The following is a 13,820-nucleotide window of genomic DNA, read 5'->3' on the forward strand; positions in this document are numbered from 1 at the left end:
TTCCACTATCTAAATGTCTGACAAGCAGACACTGAATTCTTTACTCAGTTGAGAATTTGTTTCAGTATCATAATAAAGATGAATTGACACAGGATGAGAAGATTATTTTATAGGGGGATAAAACACATTTATGGGGCCAGGTATATTAATAACTAATGATTTTAGTTCCAATTTTATTGAAAGCAATTGAGGCAGATAAATAAATGTAAGAAAAGCATGATTTCTATCTACCTGAGAGAAGCTTATAAATAATTATGTATATTTATTTTTTTTACTTTCCAGTAATTTCAAAGAAAATTTAAATATATATATATACGAAATATTCATTCTCAAAATTGCACTCAAAATTTGCAGAGAAAAAAATTACAGTATACAAGTTTTTTTGTCTGTCATCCTATTATGAAAGGATAAGAAATTCTATTTCATTTCCAAATAACAATAATACCACCTTATGGTTATACGGCACATTTTGTCTGAGAGCATAAACGATCGTCTCAATGCAAGGTATAACAGGATTTTATCATTTAAAATTAATGACATTTCTGGTGGTGAAAATTCAAAAGTGAAAAATAGCATCTGATTTTTGCTATGCAGGCACAATGCAGACACTGAGAAAAATTTAAAAATTTGTGACTTTGTATTTTCAGATATATAAAGAGATAAGGAGAATCATCTGGAAACTTCTACAAATTTTACATAAATTTTTCAGGAGTCCAGTTTGAATCCTAAAGGTTAAAAATATGTCATACATAAAAGGTTCATTTCAATTTGAAGTACTCATTTGAGACCATTTAAAATCTTTTCTTGGATTTGGAAATCTGTGAGATGGATACATTTCTAGGAATATCAAAGATGAAAATACTGTAGTATAATCTGAAATTCTGACACATCTCATCTGTCATAACATATTTCATATATATTTCGATATATTCTCAATATATTGGTGACAACAGTAAACTCAAAATTATACTTTGGTCCCAAATTAGTGCAGCCACTATGGAGAACAGTATGGAGGGTCCTTAAAATAATACTAGAGTTACCATATGATCCAGCAATCCCACTCCTGGGCATATATCCAGAGAAAACTATAATTTGAAAAGATAAATGCACCCCAGTGTTCACTGCTGCACTATTTACAATAGCCAAGACATGGAAGCAACCTAAATGTCCATTGACAGATGAACCAATAAAGAAGATGTGGTATAGAATGCAGTGGAATATTACTCAGCCATAAAAGGATGAAATAATGCCATTCACAGCAACATGGATGGACCTAGAGATTATCATATTAAGTAAGCCAGACAGAGGAAGATGAATATCGTATAATATCGCTTATATGTGGAATCTAAAAAAAATGATACAAATAAACTTATTCATAAAACAGAAATAGACGAACAGACATAGAAAACAAATTTATGGTTACCAAAGGGGAAAGTGGGGGGAGGAATAAATAAGGAGTTTGGGATGAAAACATACACAATAATATATATAAAATAGATAAACAATAAGGACCTACTATATAGCACAGGGAACTATACTCAATACCTTGTAATAATTTATAAGGGAAAAGAGTCTGGAAAAGAATATATACATATATATATAAAACTGAATCAGTTTTGTACACTTGAAACTAAAACAACATTGTAAATCAACTATACTTCAATTAAAAAAAATTATACTTCGGTCCCAATCAATGGATTATCTGTGGTCAGTAGTCCCCTGATTATTTTAATCCATTGTTATTCTCCAGAAAAAGACATAGTGATATATTGTTAGTAAAGAAGATGAAAGACAAATGATAATGTTATATGTGCTTCCTGTAGTTGTCACTTATTAGTGATCCTTAGCATTGATTACACTATAATTTCAGTTGACATTTTAAAATATATAAACATATTCTCAAAAGGTATATTATATAACCACCACCTCTTAGAATTTCAGGGGAATAATGGACCCTAAGAATCATCTAATCTTTTGCCTAATTTTATAGCTAAGGAAACTGGAGTGCACAGAAATTAAAGTGACTTTGCCTTAGGTTTTGCAATATAAGTTGCTAGCACAGCTAGTTCAAAAATTTAGGCCTAGTGATTCACTTTACTTACATTATTCTATTGATTTAAGAGTAAATTAAGATGTGTAATTTATTTATTTGTGTACATTAAACAGATGTCAGTCTCAGAGAGCAATGAAATTTTTAGCATAGAACTGTTTTAATAATTTCTTACATGATTGATTTAATTAATTAAATCAGTACTAACATTGCAACTAAAGTCACTGTGACCTGAATAAAATGTGACTGACCTTCAGTGAGTAATATGTACCTACTCATTCATTAAGTCAATATATAGTGTGTTTCTACTAAGTGCCAGGCCGTGTTTGAGGCATTCAGAGTATAGGGGTAAACAGAAATAAACCAGTTTTTATGCAAGTAATTTTTTTTTTTTTTAATGAAGACATGGCATAAAGTAAGTATGCTAGTTCATGATAAGCACTTTGGAGAAAAAAAAAAGAAAAATACTGTGTAAGCAAGCCTAAGGCAAGATGGAGTTTCATTTGAACAGGGTGTACAGAAAGGCCTCAATTTAGAAGCTAAACTTTGATTGGTGAGTGCAGAACCCATGAGGAAGAACATTAACGGCAGCAGGAATACCAAATGTGCTGATCCTTAATAGGAAGCGTGGCTGGTGTGCTCAAGAAACAATGAAAGGTCTCGAGCAGTGGTATATGGGAGCAGGTTACTAGCAGAGGAGATCAGAGAAGGGAGGTAAGCAAGCCATGGATTGGGGAAGATTATTAGGGTCCTGAGGCCATGGAGATGTCTTAGACTTTTAGATTTAAAGCCCTCAAAGAGCTTTGAGCAAAGAAATGATCTGATCTTTCTTACATTAACAAGATCACTCTGGTTGCTGTGTAGGAGATAGACTTCAGTGGAACAAGAGCAGAAGCAGCAGGAAGAACAATAGGAAGCTACTGCAACAAAGCAGACGAGATGATGTTGGCACCGAAGATTATTACACCACAACTAAGTACTCTGGGAAATCCATTTCCTATAGTGTAACAGATCCGTCAGGAAACAGGTGGATCATTCAAATGTTATTTGAGGAGATTTTAATAAAGAGATTATTTCCAAGGGTAGACCAAGGTCATTAATAAATAGTGTAATACACTGAGGCTAGTTATAACAGGGAAAAAGTAGTACCCTCTAGGTCTAATGGGAGGAAGCAATGGGAGCAAGCTAGTACTGGAACCTAAAGAGGAGAGCTATACGGAGAAGGCTTCTCAATGGAAGTAACAGCCAAAAGGGACACTGGTCACAAACTGGCAGAGAGACATCCAGGGGAATTAATACCCCTATATCAGTCTCCTCTCTCCCTTTGATCTCCTGTTGGTACAGCCTGTTGACCAAACCCAAGGAGAAACCAGAGGGTAAGGAAATGCTTTGATGAGCCCCCCACAGGTTAGACTTTTGAGAATGGAACAAGGTGAAGAGTAAACTGGAAGCATAAACAGAAGATTGTCCTAACTCACACCAAGTACACTCACACACTAAACTGTTAAGAACTTACTATATCTTGTTTAAACACATACATGCAGAAATTTGAAATATATATATTTCAGGTAATAATTCATGAACAAAACTAATTCATTAAAGTCATTAATGTGTTCTTACTCTTGGGTAATGATGTATAAAGTTTAAATATTATGGATTTTTAATGAAATTATTCTATTCAGGATGTCAGTGGAAAAATGATGTGTGTTTGCTCATCTCTGTACTATCCAATCAGACATTCAGGAATTATTACTAGGAGTTACTGAATATGTGTCAGGCATTTAAGAGATTTTCCAGAATATAAAAACATTGAGTTCACTCAAAGTTCTACTTACTTTCTTAACCAGCTTCTCTTCTCTCTCTCTTGACCCTTATAGTACCTGCAGTCTGAACAGATATTTCAGATGCCAGAAAACCATGTCATTTTCCAAGATTAGGTAATATCCCAAGGTGTTTCCTACTTTCAGATTAATTCATAGTAAAATTAGTACCTCTTGGACTAGTAGAGTTCTTAAAGAGAAAATAACAGTACAATAAAAATAAATATTATGTTTTATGTTTTTTAATTTTCCAAGTATTTCCGCATATAAGAACTCAGCTGGTAAGGAAAACATGAATAGCAAAAAATACTTACAGACTTGGCCGAGGAGGTGGAATCTTTGGGTTTTATGGAAAATATATGTTGTCAGCAGTCCAAACAAACAAAGATAACAAGCAAAAACAAGAGTCTAATACAAGTTCAAATTATTTCAGTTACTCAGAAATCACCTCCTGTCCCTACAATTCAGTGACGATTACAGTGTAAAGTTTCATGGCAGAAGGGCAATTTTCCCTGCCCTCTCACTCGAATATTCAGATGCTCTTCTACTGTGGTTTGTAGGTGTATTTCCAGTTATTAAGCAATTAAACTGAACCAGGTAAATAGGAATGGAGAACCCATTTCACTGATAACTCACTGGAAGGTGTTATCTTTCTTCCATTTCCTGTTTTTAATCAACAAGCCATCTCCAACCTATATCACAAGAAATATTTGATACTTGTTTTTGCTTCTATAAGAAAATATATTCCAGGTTCTACTATGATGCATGGTCATTACTTTCTTTGATAGTCCACAAAATTCTATTTATTTGAATTATAGCATTACAAGAAGTATAACTGCTTATTTTGCCCTGGGAAAATATATTATCACTTCCAAGAGGGGAGTCAGCAAACTGATATGTAGTTTGGGCTGGTGGAGCGGAAAGAATATGTGCTTTAAAATCAGAGATTTATTTTATTTTACAAACACTTACATATTGCTCACCATGGGATTCTAAACATTTTATAGACGTTAACTTATAACAACCCTATGAAGAAGACTTTATCCCCCAAGGATCATCATTCTCAATCAAATTTCATGAATAAGGATACTGAGGCTCAAGTGGCTAAACAACTGACCAAAAGTCACATAGCTTATAAGTGGTAGAATGAGGATTTTAAATCAATCAGCCTCTATTCCCAATATGGGGGAAACATATCCTACCTCAGTAAATTGTAAGGATTCAATGAGATGTTTAAGGGCTACCTCCTCTCCCTGTGTTCTGCTTCCTTCCCTAGACAATGAAATATGCTCAGTATTCTTCCTTAAAACAAATGATTTAACAAACAAAAAACAACATTGTCTTACTCCACACTTTCTTCTCTAAGATTACCTGATTTCTCTCCTATTCATTGTCAAATTTATTGAAAGGACTACAGCTGCTGCCTCTATTTCCTCATCCACACTTTACTCTCTCACTTACCAGCTCCTCCACTCTGTCTTTGAGTCTTCTCCTCTTCACACAATCTGTTTCTATTATGGTCACTAATGACTTTCAAATTTCAAGTTCAATGGAGATTTTTAATCATTAGTTGGTAGCAGTCAACACATTTGAACACTCCTTATTCAGATTACTCTTTTCTTTTGGTGCCCTTGATTCAAAATTCAGAGTTCTGTCTTATGATTCAATTTTCTCATACTACATACTCTGCTGACATGATAATATCCACTACTCTGACTTCAGTTTCCTTGTATGTAGGTTCTTGTGAAATACCCTGGGTTCCAGTGTAGTATCTCTTGCCCTAACGCCCAGCTGCCATCAGCTGCTGACATCTATAGCAAATAAAACCTATGACTTGTTTCCTGATTTGTCAGGCTAATAGCGCTCTTACCTAGTCTGACTAGGGAGACTACTATTTTGCCATGTGATACATTCAGTGGTCTTCAGATACCCACCTGGGCACCCTCTCTTCAGTCTCACAGCATTGTGGCATAACTGCTCCCTTTCCTCCCCATTTTCTGGGACTATTTTACCCAACTGGATAGACTTCGTTGTGGGGTGCTAAGCCAGATCACATCCCAGATATCTGCTTCCTCCTTCTCTAGGCTTAAAGGAAAACTAGAAAGTCCTGCAGAAAATTGCAAGTATGCTTTTGCCCTTTTCCAACTGGTCATGTTACTGCCTAACATACCACCTGGGTGGCCACATGTTACACTGGCATTCCCTCTAAGGGAAACTTGAATTTTTTTCTAATATGTAGGTAAGAAAGTGAGAAACAAACACCCTTGTTCAGAACTCCTGAAAATGTATCTGGTTGTTTCTATTGCTGGAATTATGATGTTGTGGACTGAACAAGAGAGGAGGGGAGGAGTAAAAGGATTGTTTTATCCTCTACTTTCTGTCTTTGTAGAGCCAGCTCCCCTCTGGCAATGGGAATAGCTACTTTCATTTTTATAATACATACCTGACCTTACAATTTGTTGTTCCCTTTCCTGTGGCTAAGATATAGATATAGCTGATATAGATTTGTGACAACTACAAGTTCTATAGGTCCTTTAGGGCCTGTTGATGGATAAAAGAAGGTTAAATGAGATAGAAAATTAACCATGTTTCTAACTCTGGGGAAGTGTTCCATGGGGTAATACGGGCCAGTATACTGACCAGCATCAGCGGACTCTGACCCTGTCCACTTGGCCCACCAGACTCTAGGGGAGAATCTGAAAGGAAACACTGCTAGTGCTCTCTATGACACAAAAGGATAACCAAGTAGAGGTTTTATGCATAAATTCACTAAATCTCCAAAGACAATTTTAATGACTTCTATTTCAGAAGTTGGAGATATGACATGATACGATTTCTGATTATGCCTTTCTGTGGGATTCTGGAATCTGTGGTAAAGATCACTGAAAGTTTGAAAACGGCATCTCTAAAATTAAAATTGAGTAGCCTATGGTCATGTTTATTTGCCGAAGGCATGGTTGATGATATAAAAATATGACCTATCTCAGCTGGCTAGGCAGCATCTTAATAAATGCACTGACTCATGCTGTGATTTCAGCCACCTGAGATGAGTTTTTTGGATTAAACCCTTTTCCCCCTGATTCCAACTTATTTTTTGTCTTATCTTTACTACCTTCAGCAAATTTATGTAGACAGCCTGTGCAAATGGTGGAAGGAGGATAAAGAAACCTCTTTTGCTTTGTAAATTTGTATTTTGATTTATGTGATATTAAAATTATTCAGAGGTGGTTAAAATAGGGAAACATTTACCCAGAGGTAAGAACCTGAGTGAAAATGAGAAACAGCTGGGGGTATCCAGCTAAATGGGTTTCTTATAAATATCCACTGGAATTATCTGGGGCAAAAGAAGACAAAGATTTAGAAGTGTGATATACCAAAGGGCTCTAGAAATTGCTTAAAACAGATCTTTTCATGCTCATAGTAGAAAATAGGGAAGTGTTAAGAAGGCAATTATCACCTGTAATCTAAATATCAATTGACTACACACGTGGTAACTAATGGACTCAAACTATGAAAGTGAACTATAGCTTCTGCAAGGAGTGAAAATAGCATATTCACTCATTTATTCAAAAATTATTTATTAAGAATCTGATATGTGACAGACACTGGGGTTTCAGCGACAAACTATAAATTGGCGAGACACAAAATAAGCAATGAAATATATGGATAAGCAAAATACTCAAAGGTTATAGTAGGTTCTGTAGGAGAAGTAAGCAGATGTTTTGACAGAAAAAAGAGAAGATCAAAGGGGGAAATCTATTCCAGATAGGATGGTCAAGAAACACCTCTCAGGGTGGGTGTGGCATTTCATCTGAGACCTAAAGAATAAGAAGAGCCATGGGAAAGTGGTCCAGATAGAGGTGAGAGTGGATATGAGGATCTAAGGCTAGAAAGGCTCCATGTCTTCAAAGAAGACAAAGAACAATGCAACTGAAGAAAAAGCTAGGGGGAGCACAATGGGTAAAAATCCAGACAAGAGTTAAAGCATGCAGTATCTTATAGATCAGGATAAGGAGTTTCAATTTTATTTGAGCACAACAGAAAACCATTAAGAGGTTTTAAGTAGGGAAGTGATGTGATCTGAATGGTTTTTCAAAAATATTTGTTTTGTGGAGAACTTAGAAGGAAGAAATGAGAAAGTCCTCAGACTAATTAGAATACTAATAGTAATACAGGCTAGAGAAGATTGGGGCTTGGACTAGAGAGGGGCAGGGGAGGCAAAGAAGAGTGGATTGAACAGACATGTATTTCAGAGGTAGAACTAACAAACTTGAAATTGAGCAAATACAGTTTATAGAGATAGACAAATTAAGGATGATTCTTGGCTTGAGCAAGTGATGGTTCCATTGTAAAAACAGACGACAGCTTGTGGATAGAGAGGGTAATCAGATGATCTGGGTTTTTTGTTGTTGTTTTTTCAATAGAGGCTTTTATTGCATCTTTAAACTATCACAAGAAGGTCTTAGGAGTCATCAGGCATCTTATTGTTTCCATAGCTAGACAACTCTTAGACTTTATTCATCAGCCTGCTGAACTTTTCCTTTTTCAGAAACATAGACACCATCTCCAAATTTTCTGATATTCTCATTTATAACTGTTCTGGCTTGCTGAGTCAAAATAGCTAAATTTGATACATGTTTAGTGCCGTTTCCTTCAAGAATTAACTCATCATTCTGGACTCAAGATAGTGAACAAAGAACGCCTTGTCTCATGCAAACCCTGCAGATGTAGTTTTCAACCAAGAAATTTCTAATTTCAACAAGAGACCCATTCTACATAATGAGGTTGATGGGCAAGTGGCACAAACCTCACCTTGTAACAGGAGCCCAGTGTGACACACTTGATCGTGTTCTATGCATGACTATAGATAGTGTGAACAGTAACCACTTCCTTTCTATTTCCCTACTATTTGTCAATGCTGGGGTCTCTTCACTCCAAGGAGACTGAATTCTACATTGATGTGACTGAAGTTCCTCCACAGAGTTCCTCTGGGGTCCTTGAAAATAACTGTGCGTCCTTTCAGAGTGATGTCAACATTTTCTGGAATGTCAACAGTCTGATGAGAATCATCTTCGTTCTCAGAGTAGAGGTAGCAAAAATCGTAAGTGATCTGATTTGAATGTATTATGTTTGAATTACCCTAGGGAAGACATCAGGAAGACAGCTGAATATATGTGACTGAAGCTTATAGAAGAGATCTGGACAAAAGATACAAATTTGGGAGTCATCAGCATGGAGGTAAATATTATTTATGGTCATAGGACTAGGTAAGATCATGTAAGTGCCATTTGTTATGATGAGTAACATGTGTGTAGAAAACCTGCAAGTCTTTTGAGAATAAAATCTGAAACTTAAAACCATTTTTGCTAAAGAAATCATCACAGAGGAGTGACCCACACTATATTTGGGTTTTGTTTCTTGATTCACCTATGCCTAAAATTTATTCTATTTAGTTGTACAAGGCTTCTTGCATTCAAAGAATCTCCTGTAATTCTATCATTTTATATACTATTTTCAAAGAATAAATTAGCATGTTAAAGATGTTGGTGATTTACATGAAGACTTCGTCAGAATAGTTAAATCTACAAAAGACAAAGAGCTGGCTGATGAAAGTGTTGACAAAGGTAAGGCTATGTGTTGAATGACAGAAATAGTTTTCACAAAAATGCAGTTCAGAGTGATGACTTGGAATGTTAGAAATAAATGATATTAGTTACATTAAAAGTTATATATTTCTGTAGAAACAATTATTCAAGTAGAAGATTGGAGATACATATCTATGTAATAGTTGTTTTTTTTTTAATTTGGAGGTTAAAAAAAATAAAGGTTAAACTTCAATTAACCATGTGGGATAGGTACTTAAAATAAAATGTAAATTTAAGCTGTGTGGTAATCAGTTAAAATCAGATAGACCTGAAGTGTAATCCATGCCATCACTTCCCAGCAATGTGTCTTTGGAGTCTTACTATCTATGCCATTTGTCAAATTCTCATAATAACAGTCTAGAACATAAAGAGCTTTCCTCAAACATTGTTTGAAGGGATTTTTCCATGTTACTAAGCATATTACAAAATTATTTTAATAGTTGCACAATGGTCCATTTACTGAAAGTTCTAAGCCATCATTTATCTATTATCCTTTTGTTGGATGTTTAGAATATTTTTCATTTTACATTATTATCACAACTTTTTATTTGTTTTGAATCTCAGCCCTTGGTATTCTGCAGCAGCTCTGCTATACACACCCCCGCCAAGTCTATTCACTTGACCCGCTCTTACAGGATGTTTAGATAGCCTCTACTCCTTCACTCTCCTCTCATACCTCCAATACCTCTTCTCTATTTTTCCCCTCAGCTTGTTGATCGTGCTTCCTATGCTAAAAAAAAAGAAAAGAAAAGAGAAAAAGAAGCAAACAGAAGAAAACATTCCAAGCTGCTACAATCAAGTCACCTATTTGTATCTGTGCCTATACATTCTGTCTTCCCTTCTGTTACTTTGAATGAACAGCCTGTGTTTTCATTGAAGGACATTTCTTCCACTTGTACACCTGCTCAAACACATTGCTCCAGGAATTTTTGTCTTGGACATTATACCTTTCCCTCGACTAAATTATTCCAAGAGCATACAAGCATTCTGCTATTTATTCCATCTTAAAAAAATCAGAAAAAAAATTCTCAATACCACATCCTTTTTCTACCTTATCCGCTCTCCTTTAGAGGAAAACGTCTAAAAGTTTTCTTTATAAGCTGTCTTCAGTTCCTTTCTTTCCATTCTCTTGAATCCTGTCCAATTAGCATTCCACCCCATGTGCCATCAAAACTTCCCTCAAGGTTATCACTACCTCCATATTTTAAGCCAATAATAAATGCTCCATCCTCATCTTATCTAAAAGACCAGCAGTACTAATAAGGCTGAGGATGGTCTCCTTAATATACTCTCTTCACTCAGCACCCAGGTTTTCATGTGCTCTTCTTTCTCGCCCAATTTTTATAGCTGCTCCTTCTCATTCAGTTTTGCTGGGTTTACAGTATCTCACGACCTCCAAACACTGGAAAAGCTCGAGCCTCAGTTCTACTCTTAAAACCTCTTGATTTTATACCATCAGTCACTGCCCTGTGATCTCATCCATGAATTTTTTATGCTGAAAACTTTCAAATTTATATCACCAGCTCAGACCCCTCTGAACTCTACACTTAGATGTACAACTTTCTAGTAAGATATACCTGTTGGATGTAAGAATTTCAAAGACTAAACTCACGATCCGTACCTCCAAACCTGCCCTTCCCACAATCTTTCTAAAAATCAATAAAATCAATCTTCCTAAAATCAATCAGTATATCAATACTCTGTCTTTCCCATTTCTCAGGCCAAAAAAAAAAAAAAAAGGTCATTCATGATTTGATTATTCTTTTTGCCTCTTATACTTTTCCTCTGTCAGCACACTCTTTCCTTTCTACCTTCAAAATGTAGGCAGTGTCTGAACATTTTTCATTATTTCCATTACTCCTATCCTAATACAAGCTATCACTATCACTCACTCAGATTACCATAATAACCTTCTGGTTCAGGAGTGTGCACTTTTACCCACAAGGATCAGATAGTGAGTGTTTTAGTTACTGCAGGCCATAAGGTCCTGTTGCAGCTACTTACCTCTGCCACAATGTGAAAGCAGCCATCTACAGTATGCAATTTAATGAATGTAGCTGTGTTCCAATAAAACTATTTACTAAAACAGGAAGCTGGCCAGATGTGATCTATGGGCTGTAGTTTTCCAACACCTATTCTAGTTTGTCTCTCTGACTCATCTTTCTTTCCTAATATCTATTCTCAACACAAGGGCCACAGTGATCCCTTTGAAATGAAAATCAAAGCACATGATACATCTACTCAAAACTGCTTGTGCTCCCCACTTCACTCACAGGAAAAGCCAAAATTCTTAGTATGGCATACAAACTTCTAAACAATATGTTTCCTCAATTTTGCTCCCTGTGATCCAGCCACATTGGTCCTTCTGCTGGTCCTTGAACTTGCCACATGCATGAGGGCATCTGTCCTTTCTATGTCCTGTCTGAGAACCCATGGAACTGCAAAGCTCACTTTCCACATCCTTAGGTCCCTGATCAAATGTCACATTTTCAAGGAAGCCTTTCCTCCCTAATAAATTACTATCACCCTCCTCTCAACATGCCCCATTCTCTTTTCCTGCTTTATTCTTTTTCCACCATTACCAGCTGGTATGCTAAAAAGTTTAATTTTTATTTGTTTGTTCCCTCCTCAGAATACGTCCCATTACAATATTGGATATACTTGAGGATAAGTTTGTTTTAATGGTTTTCTATTTTATCCCCAGAATCTAGAACAGTTTCTGGTATATAATTTGGGACCAGTAAATAAATATTTGTTGAATGAAGCACCGTAAATGAATGTGGGGAGGGCAAGAGAGAGTTCTTGGCCTAGATGTACCGAAGAGAAATTACTGCATCACATGGTAGAAGTTATTTAAAACTTCAAATGTAATACACCAAGGTTTATCTCTAAATTTTTTTACATAACGTTTTGATGCCCTTTTTTCCCCTCTGTCTGTGATGCTTAATTTTTTGTGTCAATTTGATTGAACTAAGGGATGCACTGATAGCTGGTAAAACATTATTTCTGGATGTTTCAATGAGGGAGTTTCTAGAAGAGATTAGCATTTGAATTGAACTGAACAAAGCAGATGTCCCTCCCCAATGTGGAAAGGCATCAGCCAATCCCATTGGAGGCCCATACAGGACAAAAAGGTGGAGGAAGGGTGAACTTCCTCTCTCTCTGGTTGATCTGAGACATCCATCTTCTCTTGCCCTCCTGATTCTCAGACTTTCTGACTCAGACCAGTACTTACACCATTGGTCTCCCAATTCTAAGGCTTTCAGACTCAGACTGAATTCCACCACTGCCTTTCCTGGGTCTCCTGTTTGCAGACAGCACATCCTGGGACCTCTTGGCCTCCTTAACTATGTGATCCAATTCCTATAATAAATCTCCTTTTATCTCTATTACATCTATATCTATATTTACTATTGGCTCTGTTTCTCTGGAGAACCTTGACTAATATAGTCTCCAAAATGAAAATGACTGTTTATTTAACATGCTTTCAGTATTACCCAACTGAACTGCATGTCCACGGTCATATGTATACTATTTTAATTTACATACTAATCTCATATTTTTCTCCTATTATGTTCATAAACGAAAGATAGGTCCAATATTTTACTTAGGAGCAAAGAACTTCAGAGACTACTTTAAAGCATTCTGTGTATTATAGTACTTACACCTCTAAACTCTAATCATTATTTTCATTGTTGACAACTCCCATTAGATCAGCATGCTGTTGAGTATATCTAACTAATTTAACTAGTAATTTAGTAACTAACTTAACTGGTAAGACCCAAGATCTCCCAATTTCAGGTGTGAGAAAAGCACAGAATGAATGAATGAATAAACAGATGAATCAATGTTTAGCAGTACTGGCATCAGGGCTTGGGCTCTCTTACTTCTAGTATGGTCTTCTCTCCACTACAGCATGCTTCTTTTACAGTGACTTCACAAATACTTGTTAAGAGGTAGACAGTCCCCTGAACTTCAAGTTCTAAAAACAATGACAACCAAAAGCCCTACACACCCAACTGCCATTCTAACTAGACAATAGATAATTCATGAAATGAAAAGACTAATAAAAGCAAACCACAGAATTGGTTTCACAAGGTTATTCTGAAAACAAATGCAGCAATAAATCAGTCAGTGGCTGGGTGTGAAAAGAGAACCTGGACAGAATAAAGAAGGGCTGCTTGACAGATGAATGGATAAAGAAGATGTGGCACATATATACAATGGAATATTACTTGGCCATAAAAAGAAATGAAATTGAGTTATTTGTAATGAGGTGGATGGACCTAGAATCTGTCATACAGA

At 36.0% G+C, this 13,820-nt stretch overlaps 1 pseudogene across 1 annotated transcript; it reads right to left on the reverse strand.

Annotated features, from left to right (window-relative positions):
- Nucleotides 1-349: 349 nt before the first annotated feature.
- LOC309666479 (large ribosomal subunit protein uL6 pseudogene) lies at nt 350-13,027 on the reverse strand (annotated as a pseudogene). The gene is made up of 3 exons: nt 13,013-13,027; nt 10,192-10,245; nt 350-9,010 (listed from the first exon to the last, which is right to left on the reverse strand). The product of its transcript is annotated as a large ribosomal subunit protein uL6 pseudogene (transcript).
- Between the last annotated feature and the right edge of the window lie 793 nt (nt 13,028-13,820).

Source organism: Balaenoptera physalus (genome assembly GCF_965194825.1).
Source record: "Balaenoptera physalus genome assembly, chromosome: 8".
NCBI lineage: Eukaryota > Metazoa > Chordata > Mammalia > Artiodactyla > Balaenopteridae > Balaenoptera > Balaenoptera physalus.